Consider the following 14,164-nt stretch of genomic DNA (forward strand, 5'->3'; position numbering starts at 1 on the left):
GATGGGAGGGAGAGGAAAGTGGAGGGAGGAGAAAGGGGAGAGTCCCCCAGTACATCTCTGGTGGAAGCATTTGAACCAGATTTACCAGTTATAGGAACCAATAAATTCTGTGCTCTCACTTGCAAGAAAAGAAAACGCACATTTGTAGCGTTTCATGCTCTAAAATTCTAGGACATCTTTTAGCACCTCATCTTCCAGTGTGAGTTCCCAAGTAGTGGTAAAAGCTGTCAGTGAGATGGTGGAGCAGGTGTGTACCGAAGATACTTTTCTTCAAAGATTTTATTTATTCAGAGAGAGAGAGAAAGAGCATGAGCAGGGGTGGAACAGAGGGAGAGGGGGAAGCAGATCCCTGTGGAGCAGGGAGCCTGACATGGGGCTCCATCCCAGGACCCTGAGATCATGACCTGAGCCGAAAGGCAGGTGCCCAACCAACTGAGCCACCTAGGAGACCCTGACGGTATCTTGATATTCTGGAATAACTTCCTCTCATTTGAAGTTTTGGCATTTCATACCTTATGGCTCAGTCACAGTGTTGAATAATTTCTGATTAGCCCGTGAGAAAGTTATTCCCTTTGCAATTCTCTCACTCTTAATTACAAGAGGTCTCATTGTGATCCTACTATGGCATTGGGAAATTCACCTTTGCTAATTTTCCTTTTTAAACAAAAGCCGAAACTCAGTCTCAGGCCATAGTTTTTGAGGGTATCCTTTTTCTTGTCTTTGTGGTGCTCATTTATGGCAATTACTACCATTCTTCCAATTATAATTGAGGCGTAATTTTTCTTTTAAAAATGTTTAATTTAAAAAGTGAGTAAATTCAAAAGAAAGCTATAGAGGGAACAATAATGTTTACTGATATCACAATATGGCAAACATCAGGCGGACGACACTTAAAAGACTGAAATTTGGAAAACACCAGCGTAGTATAACAGTATCCCTGCTTCCACAGGTTGGCCGGGTGGGGGAGGGGCGGTGGCGCTGGTAAAAGAGGGACTAGGTAGACAAGGCCACACTCAGATTTGCAGAGGCTGATGCTCCGATGTGATTTTTGATTAAAAGACAAAATGGTTTTAATAGAAAGTTTCAGTTTCAAGTGAGGCTAAAAACATAGAACATTTATTTTTCCAGATCCCTGTTTCCACCTGTGCTCTAATGAATTTCCCTCTCACAGGGTCAGAGGGGTTCTTAAGGACACCTTAGCCTGACTCTTTAGTTTTCTTGTCATTTTTCATAATTAAAAGCACCTCCAGTTGTTTTTAAGACTCAGTTCTGTTTATCTTAAAATGTAATCTTTTGTCAGATCTAAAGCTCTTCTCTTCCCCCCCTGTAGCACTGGCCAGACTAGTGGGTTCTGCTGGATGGTATTGGAGGTGCCTGGGATCAGCTTTCACACATCCCCCTACCTACCTCCTTGTCCTGGCTCCTCTGTTGCTAAGGTGGAGAGGAAGAAGGAATAAGATAGACAAGCTCCTTATTGGATTTGATGTCTTCACATACCTCTCCATGGGTGGTTGATGTTGTTCTAGCTCTTTAGTATGAACTCAGCCTGGAGGAATGCCCTTCTGATGGTGTCTCAGTGCCAAGCAGCTTCCCCAGATGTTGGTAATATGTTGTAATATTTGACTCCAAATGAACCCCACTGGTTGCTTTGCTCCCCACAGCTTTAATGTACCTGCCTGTCTGGCAACAGCAATCCCCAACCAGACTGTAGACCCCAGACTTAATGACTTGCAGGTATATGGGAAATCGTTTTCGGTGTTTTGGGGGACCTAGAACCATGGGAGTGGTGCAGGGAAGGGGAGTGGCCCCTCTCTGTCTGACTACCCTCTATGTTGCATTGTCTCCTTAATTCATTCCCTTCTGCCTGGATCACAGGTGCAGGTGAGCAAAACCACTGGCTAACATAGACATGTATGTAACCAGGAAGTGGAATGAGAATTCCCCTTTTCGTAGGCACCTATGAATCCACCAGTGAATGTTTCTCTTGGCATCTTCCTCCCTTGCTTTCCAGGAGGGAAGCAGCTCTCCTCTTCCCCATGACAAAGAAGAGAGGAAGGAGATGGCTTCTCCTTATAAGAAATGCCATCCACCAAAAGGTGATGACTTCATTTTTCCCAGTCATCTTCACATTTTCTTATTGGTGGCTATAGTATGCTGAATGATGGCCACCCAAAGATATCAGGTCCTAATCACTGGATCTTAGAAATGTTATTTTATAAGAAAAAGGGGTCTCTGTAGAGGTGGTTAAATGAAGGATCTTGAGAAGGGACAGTGATCCTGGATTATCTGAGTGGGCCCTAAATACAACCACAAGTGTCCCCATATGAGGGAAGTAGAGGGAGGTCACACAGAAGGAAGAGAAGATGATGTGACTATAGAAGTGGAGACTGGAGTATTTGGTCCAAGCCAAGTGATCGTCAGCAGCCACCATGAGCTGGAGGAAGCAAAGAATAGCTTGTCCTCTGGAACCACCAGAGGGAGTGAGACCCTGCTGACATTTTGATTTTGGCCCAGTGATACTGATTTCAGACTTCAGGCCTCCTGAGCTCTCAGAGAATAAAAGTTTGTTGTTTTAAACTACTAGAATTTGTTACAGCACCCTGGGAAAATAATACAGTGGAGTAGGACACTTTTTGCTGAAATGGTTTTCTCCCAATGACTATGTCCAAGACCAGCATTTCTCAGAAATAACAGTGCAATTTCCCATCTCTTTTTGTTCTGATTTTGGGTCTTAATGCTGGTTCCCAGACACAGGGCACTCTCGTATTGGGGTATTACTTTCCAATCGGTCACTTCTGGTGGCTCCCTCCCCCTTTTGTTTATCTTCCGATATCAGTCCGATGTTCCCACTCTGCTTTACCTGCCACTGGCGTCTTCTGCTCCCGTAGAGATCCAGACGTGTATAATTCTGATCTCAGGCTGATTTCATGGATGGTTGGAGTTCTTTGGTAGGTAATCAGCTCACTTTAGGGTACAGGTTGAAACGGTGCCTCCTCCTACTTCCCCACCATCTTGACTCCCCCCCCCCGCCCTGATTTTGGGTCTTGATTACAATTTAGGGAGCCCAGGAAAAAAAAAATCCCACTAAACACTTACCATCATCCTGTTCCAAAAAGGAACATCACTACTAACCACTAACGTGGTCATTAAAAAAAAAAAATCCAGACAACTGAGAATGTTTGTTTTCATTTGTATCATTCATATATAATAAACAAAACATTTCCTCACAAGTTATGATAGAGACTACTACTTGCTCTCAATATCTATTTTCCCCTAAAAAAATAATTGCACTCCCAATTTCTGGTTGAGTTATTGGGAATCAAAACATTTCTCATTCTCCTTTACAAGAAGCATTCATGTGTGACAACATTCTTGTTAATGTGTAAGAGAGAAGAGATGTATGTAATATTAGGAATTTGTCCATAAAGGCAGGAGTATGCCCTTCTTTTTCCCTTTCTTTCTTCGTATTGGCTGGAATGTGGATGTGATGGCAGGACCTGGAGCAGCCATTTTGGCCCATGAACTGGTTCTAAGAATGAAGGTGATGCTCAGTATAGTAACAAGCTAGAAGGAGCATGAGTCTCTGAAATTACTGCGTTTATATGGATCCTGGAATAGACCTGGTAGAGACACCAATCCTTTGTCATACTTTCATAAAAGAGAAAACTTAACTTTTGGGTTTTCTATTACTCAGTGTTATACATGATCTTAATCAATCATAGTTAGGATTTTTATTGTTTTCAAACTACACTATGGAAATGGATCCTCCTAAAAGTAACTTTATTGACCACTTACAATAGAATGGCCAGAATAAAAATATAACAGTACATTTACCCTTACATATGGGTATTTTCATAATTTCTAATCAGAGCAATTTGGGAACTGACTTGAAACAAATCAAACCTATATTCAAATTTTAACTATGCCTCCATCAGAAAGGATGAATACCCAACTTCTGTATCAACATGGATGGGATTGGAGGAGATTATGCTGAGTGAAATAAGTCAAGCAGAGAGAGTCAATTATCACATGATTTCACTTTCTTGTGGAGCATAAGGAATAACATGGAGGACATTAGCAGAAGGAAAGGCAAAGTGAATTGGGGGAAATAGGAGGGGGAGATGAACCTTAAGAGACTATGGACTCTGAGAAACAAACTGAGGGTTTTGGAGAAGATGGGGGTGGGGGTTTAGGTGAGCCTGGTGGTGGGTATTAAGGAGGGCATGTATTGCATGGAGCACTGGGTGTGATGCATAAACAATGAATCTTGGAACACTGAAAAAATAAAATTAAACTAACCACCCTCCCAAAACCCCCTGCATTCAAATTTTATATAAAATTTCCCCACATAGGGGCGCCTGGGTGGCTCAGTGGGTTAAAGCCTCTGCCTTCAGCTCAGGTCATGATCCTAGGGTCCTGGGATCGAGCCCCACATCGGACTCTCTGCTCTGGGGGAGCCTGCTTCCTCCTCTCTCTCTCTCTGCCTGCCTCTCTGCCTAGTTGTGATTTCTCTCTGTCAAATAAATAAAATATTTAAAAAAAAATTTCCCCACATATTCTCTACTCCTGGGGTTATCCAGAGTAACTGTTCTAACAATCTGAAGGCTTAGTTTATGAGAACATGGAAGCATTATAGAATGAAGACTTGGGAGATCAGAATCTTTGGATTGTATGGTCTTGACTAGGTGTGTGAACCTGAACAAAGCACTTTTCTAAGCTTTTTCCCTAACCTTTATTTTTTTGGAAAGATTTTATTTGTTTATTTATTTATTTATTTATTTATTTATTTATTTGAGAGAGAATGCATGCTTACAAGCAGGGGGAGGCACAGAGGGAGAGAATCTTAATCAAATTCCCAGCTGAGCGGGAGCCTGACTAGGGGCTCGATCTCACCACCCATGAGATCATGACCTGAGCTGAAATCGAGAGTCAATGCTTAACCAGTTGAGCCACCTGGATGCCCCTCAGTTTCCTAACCTTTAAAATAAAAGCCAGAATTCAATAAATGTTGCTTCTAGTCCTTCTTCTATGAAAAACTGGGTGTTTTGTAGTGTTCTGACAAAGGCCAAACCTCTAAACTTCAGAGTTATTTTAGGACTCATGCTATCAAGCTTCTTATGGGAAATGGCAGATTTAGTGCTAGTGATTTCACTGATATTTTGTTCTTGGAAAATTATTCATGGTCTTAAATCACGTCCAGACTCTCAGATTGTTGACACTACCGTCTATAAAAATTGAAGAGTTTCAGGGTGAGGACGTAAATTAGTCTGCCTGGTCCTTCCTTGATGGATTGGAGGGAGGCATGTTATATAACAGCTATAAGAAATTGATTTCTTTTACCCGTTTCCATTAAACATGTTTTACACATTCCTTGCACCATAATTCAGTGTCTTCTAATGGTTACAGTCTAAACCAGAAATCACAAAAGCCTGCAGGGGGTGGGCAGTGGACATAAATGTATGAGGATAATAGGTGCTCAGTCACTGGTATTGCTACCAAGTGTAAGACTGCTCATGGACTTTGCCTTCTCAATGACAGATGTAATCAAACTCCTCCCCAGGCTATACATCACATATAAACACTAGGTGGTAACACATGATCTTTGGGGATGGGTGGTCCAACCTGGCTGCTTACTAAGAATCTCCGGGAATTTTTGCCTTGCAGTCCCCCCTCAACCTCCCACCCCAGATTCTGATTAAATTCATTCTGGGGGCTGGGGGGAGGTTGTGCCTGAGTGGCTCAGTGAGTTGAGTGTCCAACTCTTGGTCTTGGCTCAGATCTTGATCTCAGGGTCATGCATTCAGGCCCTGTGTTGAGCTCCACACTGGGCATAGATCCTACTTTAAAAAAATATATATATATATTTTTGGTTAAGCTTGGGATTGCTGTATTTTTCCACATCTCCTCGGTGATTCTCAGGTGTAGCAGATAATATACTGGGGATATACCTTTAGAAGTTCCTTATACAACAAGTAAAGGGATATAAGACTTTTGCAAGTAGACTCTCACTAACTAAAGATGCGTATTGTAAACCTAGGGCATCCACCAAATATTTTATTCCCTTTATTTATTTTTTAAGTAGGTTCTGTGCCCAATGTGGAGCTTGAACTCACAATCCTGAGATCAAGGGTCAGATGCCAGGCTCCCCTCTACTAAACATTTTTAAAAAACTGAAGTAAATAATATCTATAGAAGTGATCAAATGGAATTCTAAGAAATACTCAGTGAACCTGATAGTAGACAGAGAAAATGAAAAAAGAGGCAAATGACGGAACAAATAGAAAATAGCTAGTAAGAAGGTAGATCTCATTTTTACATTTTTACATTTTTATTTAAGATTTATTTTAGAGAGAGAGAGAGAGAGAATGAGCAGGAGGGGTGGAGGGAGAAGAGAGAGAGAGAACCTTAAGCCGATTTGAGCATGGAGCCCGATGTGGGGATCTGTCCCAGGACCCTGAGATCACAACCTGAGCTGACATCAAAAGTTGGAGGCTTAACCAACTGAGCCATCCAGGTGCCCCAGAAGGTAGATGTTAATCCATTTTACATGTGAGTGATCTATTTAAAAGATTTAAAAAGAGTGATCTAATTAAAAGACAGATTATCTGAATCGTTAGGAAATAAGATCTAACTATATGCCTCTTTTCTGATCTCAACAAGCTGATTCTGAAATTTATATGAAAAAGTGAAGGAACTAGAATAGCTAAAAGAGTTTTATAAAATAAAAACAAAGTTGGAAACCTCATTACCTCATTTCACAACTTGCTATAAAGCTCCTGTAATCAAGCCAAAGTGGTGTTGGTGAAATTTAGAACAGATAAACACAACAGCAGAGAGTCCAGAAATAGACTCATCCAAATACAATCACTGCATTTTTTATAAAGCTGCAAAGACAATTCAATGTAGAAAGAATCGTCCTTTCAACAAATGGTGGTGGAACAACTAAACGTCCCTCTGTAAATTAACCTAGACGTTTATACCAGACCTTTTACAAAAATTAATTCAAAATGAATTATAGACCTAAGTGTAAAACCAGAAGCTATAGAACCTGGAGAAGAAAACATAGGAGGAAACTTGCCTGTTTTGGGGTTTGACAGAGCATGACACTAAAAGTATTGTCCATAAAAGGAAAAATATTGATGAATTACGATTTATTAAAATTAAAAACATTTGGTCTGTAAGAGACGTTCTTAGGAAAAGGCAAAGATAAGCCATGGACTTGGAAAAAATATTTTCTTTCCTTTTTTTTTTATAAGATTTTATTTATTTATCTGACAGACAGAGATCACAAGTAGACAGAGATCACAAGAGAGGGAGGCAGAGAGAGTGAGGGGGAAGCAGGCACCCTGCTGAGCAGACAGCCCAATGCGGGGCTTGATCTGAGGATCCTGAGATCATGACCTGAGGTGAAGACAGAGGTCTCAACCCACTGAGCCACACAGACGCCCCAGAAAAATTATTTTCAAATAACATATCTGATAATGTTCTTATACATGGAATGTACAAAGAATTCTTAAAACTAAGCAATAAGAAGACAACCTGATTTTTTTAGATGGGCAAAAGTTCTGAATATACACCTTACCAAAGAATGTATAAGGACGACTCACTTCTGTTGAATGGGGAAAATAGTGATTTTACTGTGGGGAAATCTTTCAGATGCCACCTTAACCAACTGCTCACCAGTTGTAAGTTGTAAGTAACCAAGTGCTTATGTCAGTAATAAGTTATGCCAATGCCTAGTACTTCCTGAAAAGACACAATTTGCCTCTATGGTATTTTCCTCTTGAATCTATAACCTCAGTCTAGTCAGGGGGAAACCCTAGGCAAACTTAAATTGAGAGAGGTTCTACAAAATGTGTGACAAGTACTCTTCCAAACTGGTGAGGTCATGAACCCCAAGGAAAACAAGGAAACTGTATCTTAGAGTAAAGGAAGCTGAGGAGACTGATGATTACATGGAAGGATCTACACGTGGATCTAGGAATTGGATCCTGAAACAGAGAAAGGACGTTAGTGGAAAAAAAAAACTGGAGAAATTCTAATAAAGTCTGTCATTTAGCTATTTGTTCTGTACCAATGTTTATTTCCTAGTTTTGAAAATTATATGGTAGTTATGCAAATTGTTGACATTAGGGGAAGTTCGGAAAAAGGTAGATGGGAATTCTTGCATCCCTTCTCCAAGTTGAAAATTATTTCCAAATAAAAAGTTAAAAAAGCTTAACTCTGTTTAGTAGGTATTATCCTAGTTCAAAGATAAAAATACAGAGGCATAGAGTGATTAAGTGATTTCCATAATTATTAAGTTCCACATCTAGTGTTTCTGGTCTAATGGTAAAGCATGTTTTCTTTCATTACCCAACATTTTTTAAAAAAAATTTTATTTTTACCAACTATTTCTTTCTTTCTTTCTTTCTTTATTTCTTTCTTTCTTTCTTTCTTTTTTTAAAGATTTATTGGGACAACTGGGTGGCTCAGTTGGTTAAGCCACTGCCTTCGGCTCAGGTCATGATCCCAGGGTCCTAGAATAGAGTCCCGCATCCAGCTCCTTGCTCAGGGCGGAGCCTGCTTTTCTCTCTGCCTCTACCTGCCACTTTGCCTGCTTGTGCTCTTTCTCTGACAAATAAATAAAGAAAATCTTTAAAAAAATTTTTTAAAAAGATTTATTTACTTTAAGAGAGCAAGAGAGAGAGAGCGTGCATGCACAGCGGGTGGGGCAGAGGGAGAAGGAGAAAGAATCTCAAGCAGATTCCATGCTGAGCACAGAACTGAGGTGGGGCTCAATCTCTCACAACCCTAAGATCACAACCTGAGCTGAAACCAAGGGTCGGACACTTAACCGATTCTGTTACCCAAGTCCCCCCCAACTATCTTTTAAATCACGTTTTCTAAACAGTTCGCAAGCTTGTTGAAGGATAGGATTGTATCTTTTTGTTTTAATTTCAAGGTAGAGGTGAAGTCTGAACCTTTGTATTCTCAGCACCTAGAAAAATGATTTCTTCACTATCCCCACAGAGTCTTTTCCGAAGTCATACCTATGAGCTTGCGTGTAATGACTCAGTGTGTTTTCCTTCATCATTCCCCAGCTCAGGGTCAATTGTAAGGGAGTAAGCGGAGGGGGAGGTCAAAGGAAAGGTCATTAGAAAAGCAACCAGGAGGATGCGGAGAAAGGGGAACCCTCCTACACTGCTGGTGGGAATGCAAGCTGGTGCAGCCACTCTGGAAAACGGTGTGGAGGTTCCTCAAAAAACTGAAAATAGACCTACCCTATGACCCAGCGATTGCACTGCTGGGTATATATCCTGAAGATACAAACGTGGTGCTCTGAAGGGGCACGTGCACCCGAATGTTTATGGCAGCAATGTCCACAATAGCCAAACTACGGAAAGAACCTAGATGTCCATCAACAGATGAATGGATGAAGAAGATGTGGTATATATATATACAATGGAATACTATGCAGCCATCAAAAGAAATGAAATCTTGCCATTTGCGACGACGTGGATGGAACTAGAGGGTATTATGCTTAGTGAAGTGAGTCAGTCAGAGAAAGACAACTATCATATGCTCTCCCTGATATGAGGAAGTGGAGATGCAACATGGGGGATTTAGGGGGGTAGGAAAGGAAAGGATGAAGGAAGAAGGGATCAGGAGGGAGACAAACCATAAAAGACTCAATCTCAAAAAACAGACTGAGGGTTGCTGGGGGGAGTGGGGACGGGATAAGGTGGTGGGAATATAGACATTGGGGAGGGTATGTGCTATGATGAGTACTATGAAATGTGTAAACCTGGCGATTCACAGACCTGTACCCCTGGGGATAAAAACACATTATATGTTTATTTAAAAATTTAAAAATAAAAATTTTAAAAAATGCAAAAAAAGAAAAAAAGAAAAGCAGCCAGAAGGAGCACATTCAGAATGACCACCATCCATTCTTTCCCTGGGCTCTTAGCACACTTTATTGGTCAGGGTGGAACTAACTGCTGGAACTACCCTCCCCCAACTGCCCACCCACATTTTAGGAGCCCGATACTATAGATGTTTATATTTTCTTTTTATAAAGTCCAATCAACAGGAGTATTGGTATTGGCAAGCTTAGCGTCACACAGTCATTCAAGGATCTAGCGGTGGAGGCTCCTCCATTCTTCAAACATGATTTCATGGTTAGCTGGGTGTGGACATCCAGCTGGCAGATGAGGGGAGAAAGAGGAGAAATACCCATGGATATTTTAATGGGTCAGATGCAGAAGTGGCCCACATCGCTTCTGCGTGCATTCCATTAGCTCTGTTCTCCAGGGAGGTTGAGAAGTAGAGTCTAGTTATGTGCACAAAGGAAAGAGGTTATGCGTTTGGTTGTACACATGCTAGTTGATACCCAAACATGAAGTCATCTGTAGGGACAGACTGGACTCAGTACTCAGCACCATGGCAGCAACTACTAAAAATAGGCTTGTGACAGCCAGTCCCTCCTCCTCAGCATTAGTGGGACAAAATCTCCCACTTCTTTGCTGTGCTCTGTCGTGTCATCTTCTGCTTTGCCCTGTGCATGAGCAGCCACTGACAACAAGTGCATGGGAACAAATGGACGTAAAAGAGAACAAAGCTGCCCTTGTTCCAATAAAGCCCAGCTGTCAGGGCACATTTCTAATTCCTCAAGTACCGATTCCAAGTGTTTCTTGGAAGTGATCTCTTTAAATCAAATCAAGCCAGAATAAACTTAACATTCATCATCTCCTACTTTTATGTAGCTCGATACTATGAGGTCTGTGGCATCTTGTCAGGCCCTTTGTTGTTGGGCAATAGCACATTTGTTTGAAAACAAAGGAAAAGATGGCACGTCAGAAGGAAGAGCATGATTCTACGGCAGCAAATATAATAGACCCACTTTTCTTCCTGAGAATGGGCTGTCATTGTAGGCTCCAATGTCCTTGCCCAGGGCCATTTTTTGTCCCTACAGAGAAGCTAGTCTTAGAGGGAGGTAGGCCACAGTGGAGGCTTGTCCTATCCAAGAGCCTGGAAAAATCAAAGACATTGATCAAAATAAACATTTTCTTGCTGAATTTTAGGAAGAGAATTCTTTTTTTGCAGGGAACTGGATACTCATTCATCTACCATATAGATGATTTGGTCAAGTCACTTTATCTCTCTTTGCCTCAATCCCTTTTACTATAAAGTGGTATATGAAATATTACCTGTCATGTAAGGCCACCATATAGAATAACTTGGATAATCTTTATAAAACACTTAGAAAAGTGTCTGGCACATTGCAAACACTCAGTAATTATTAACAATTTTTATTATTACTTCTCTCATTTCTGTTGGTTATGTGGAGTCTGGATCCGAGATACTGTGAACGCACATCAACAGCAGCTTTCGGACCTGTTGACGCAGGTGTTGACTTGCTGACCACAACCAATCAGAATCCAGTAACTTCCAGGACCCGAGCTTTTGCTCATACAATATGCCAGCTCTCAGAACTCAGTAACTAAGCTAGAATAGTAGTAGTTGAGAAGTGCCATTTTAAATCAATGCTGAACCATAGAAAATATGAGTTACCCATGTTTAACATTAGTAATAATGCTAACGATGATAATAATCTTTTTAAAAATTTTAATTGTCCTATGTATGTATGTATTATTTTAAGCCTTTTCGTTTAATTCCAGTTAGTTAATATGTACAGTGTGTCTTGGCTCTCCTCTCTCTTTCTCCCCCTATGATCATTTGTTTCATTTCTTAAATTCCAGATATGACTGAAATCCTGGCATTTGTCTTTCGCTGATTGAGTTATTTTGCCTAGCATAATACTCTCTAGTCTCATCTGCATCATTGAAAATGGCAAGATCTCATTCTTTTTATGGTGAAATAATATTCCATTGTATATATATTCCACGTCTTCTTTAGCCATTCATCTGTCCATGGATATGTGGGTTAGTTTCATAGTTTGGTTACTGTTGATAATGCTACTGTAAACATCAGGGTGCATGTATCCCTTTGAATTCTAAAGAGGACATACAGATGGCCAACAGACACATGAAAAGATGCTCAACATCACTCATCATCAAGGAAATACAAATCAAAACTATAATAAGATATCACCTCACACCAGTCAGAATGGTTTAAATTAGCAACACAGGAAACAACAGGTGTTGGCGAGGATGCAGAGAAAGGGGAACTCTCTTATGCTGTGGATGGGACCACAAACTGGTACAGCCACTGTGGAAAACAGTATGGAGGTTCCTCAAAAAGTTAAAAATAGAAATGCCCTACAATCCAGCAATTGCGCCACAAGAATTATAGAATGTTAAAACTGGAAAGAGCCTTTCAAAATCAGGTAGTTCAACTATTTCATTCCATTTAATTATATTGCTCCTTTCCTTGGAGTTATTAATTGATGGGAAAAGACCTACTACCATCAAAACATAATGACAACTTGTCTACTTGACAGAAAAAGATGTAAAAGAATGAGATACCAGATATTGGTGAGCGTGTGGAGAAACTTTATGCACATCTCTAACAAGCATGTATCTCCATTAGCTAATTTTTCCAGGGTGCCGTACAGATGATACGGACCAAAGATTTAAATATATATCCCCTTTGACTTAGCAATCTCACATTTAGAAATTTATCCTGTGGAGGTAATTGACCAATTAAACAAAGATATGTTTGTAAAAGGATCTTCATTGCAGTGTTGTTCACAATAGCGAGATGCCGGAAACACTCTTAATATTCCTAAATAGTTGGTTAATTAAATAAATTATGGAACCTCTATGTAGTAGAGTGTAAAACCATTCTATATTAATTGGTATGGAAAGATTTTCACAATGAGTTGAATGGGGGAAAAGCAGGTCACAGAACATCATGTGGGGGTATGGCTGCATTTATATACATTTACTAAAGCATGCATTACTGTGCACAGAGAGATGTTGGGAAGATGGTTACCATGATTGTAACTTGTTTCTGGGTGATCTGGGGCAATTTTTACTTCCTTCTTAACGTCCTTCTCAAATGAGTTGATTGTCTGCTTGAGCATGTGCTGACATTATCAGAAGAAAATCAGAAAGCTATTTTCAGTTTGAAGCAAATTAGAAAAAGAAGGATCCCTCCATATTCGACCCTTGGGTGCCTGCTACTTGGGTAGTGCCACTAAGCAGAAATCCAATTTTACTTTTATTACTTAACCTCACTTCCGAACCAGTTGTGCACACGGTCCTAAGTATAGAAAGCCCACAGCCCAGAGATTTTTCTCACTTTCACCATCTTCCCGTTTGGAGGTTTTTGGAGGTGGATATAGAAACACATAAACAAATAATGAAAATTATTCCTGTCTTTCCCTAATTGTAAAGCTTAGAGCATCATGAATCCATTTCTTTCCTAAGTAGAAGCAAAGGGTTAGCCATCCTATAGTGTAAATCTGTCCTTAAATGACAACCAAACAAAACAGATTTCCTGTCTTGTGATGAAAGAATGTTAAGGACTCCCGGGCAAGACAGGCAAGATGTAGGATGTGTGCTGTGTACCGGTTGCCATGGTTTTGGCTGAGGATGGGCTATTTAAGCTTATCCTTAATCTGGATAGGCATGAGTCTCAGCTTTGCAGGGTTAAAAATGGTGCAGAAGGCATGGCTGTTTTTAGCTGAATGGGAGTCTGGCTATAGTAACAGCTAAAAATAGAGGGGGCCTTCTCTTTAATTAACCCCTTAGCTACCAAATTGGATAAAAAATTAATTGCAGTGTCTTCTCTTTAGAAAATACAGCTGGCATGACATGGAGAAAGCTGGCATCTAATTATATAGCATTTTTGAACAAACTTCCTGATATTAAGAAAAAAACAAACCCTGATTTACATGTGTAAGTATATGTATATGTAAAAGGCCTGTTTTAAGCTTAAAAATCAGCCAGTCAGTTCCCATGGCAGCTTTACGCTGTTGAAGGATTCCAAATTATAACCAAAGTAACATTTTTAGCAGCTTATTTCTTTTTCTATTTTCAAATAGCACTTTGGAGTAAACAGTGGACTCTCATCCTTGTTTCTATTGTTTGTATTATTTCATGTAGTATGCTATGCATTATTTAAAAAATGCAGATGGCCTCTCTAACTTTGACTCTGAAAATAGAAAAATTTATAAAGTCTGGATAAATAAGCATATGCTATTTCCATTTAAGAT

The sequence above is a fragment of the Meles meles genome, chromosome 6 (genome assembly GCF_922984935.1).
Source record: "Meles meles chromosome 6, mMelMel3.1 paternal haplotype, whole genome shotgun sequence".
NCBI lineage: Eukaryota > Metazoa > Chordata > Mammalia > Carnivora > Mustelidae > Meles > Meles meles.